This window comes from Mesitornis unicolor, unplaced genomic scaffold, assembly GCF_000695765.1.
Source record: "Mesitornis unicolor isolate BGI_N332 unplaced genomic scaffold, ASM69576v1 scaffold31871, whole genome shotgun sequence".
Taxonomy (NCBI): Eukaryota; Metazoa; Chordata; class Aves; order Mesitornithiformes; family Mesitornithidae; genus Mesitornis; species Mesitornis unicolor.
The window spans coordinates 1-390 of NW_010164972.1; the positions used below are offsets into that span (position 1 = coordinate 1).

Sequence of the window (390 nt, forward strand, 5' to 3'; positions counted from 1 at the left end):
GGCGCAGGCAAAGTCCAGCGGTGAGAGATCGGTGGGAAAGGCAGCGGCGCAGCTGCGGGGTGGGTGAGCTCCTGACCCCGATAGTGCGAGGTGAGCGCTGAGTCACCCCGGCGCGGCAAACGGCAGCGCAGGCAAAAACCAGGCTGGGGGAACAGGGAGGTGTTTGCTGACCGGCCGCGCAGGTAACTGCTCCTCATTCCTGAAGGAGCCACAGAAATACAGGAACTGCAGCGTCTGCTCCTCTCCTTCCTCTTGCAGAGAACTTTTGGGCGGAAGCGGGTGCAGAAACGTGGAGGCTCCTTCAAGGACCGTGAGTGCCGCCTCCGCCTCCCCAAATGCTGGCTCCGATTTCCCCGCTGCCTCCCAAGGCGTTTCCCACCGATGCGAACC

General features: G+C 63.3%; 1 protein-coding gene across 1 annotated transcript in view; it reads left to right on the forward strand.

Moving 5' to 3' along the window:
- Positions 1-264: 264 nt before the first annotated feature.
- Positions 265-390, forward strand: part of LOC104548468 (rho guanine nucleotide exchange factor 16-like) — a 7,390-nt gene continuing 7,264 nt past the window's right edge. Inside the window, exon 1 of the mRNA XM_010194492.1 lies at positions 265-310. The gene's annotated coding sequence lies outside the window, so the exon portion shown is untranslated. The remainder of the gene's footprint in view (positions 311-390) is intronic.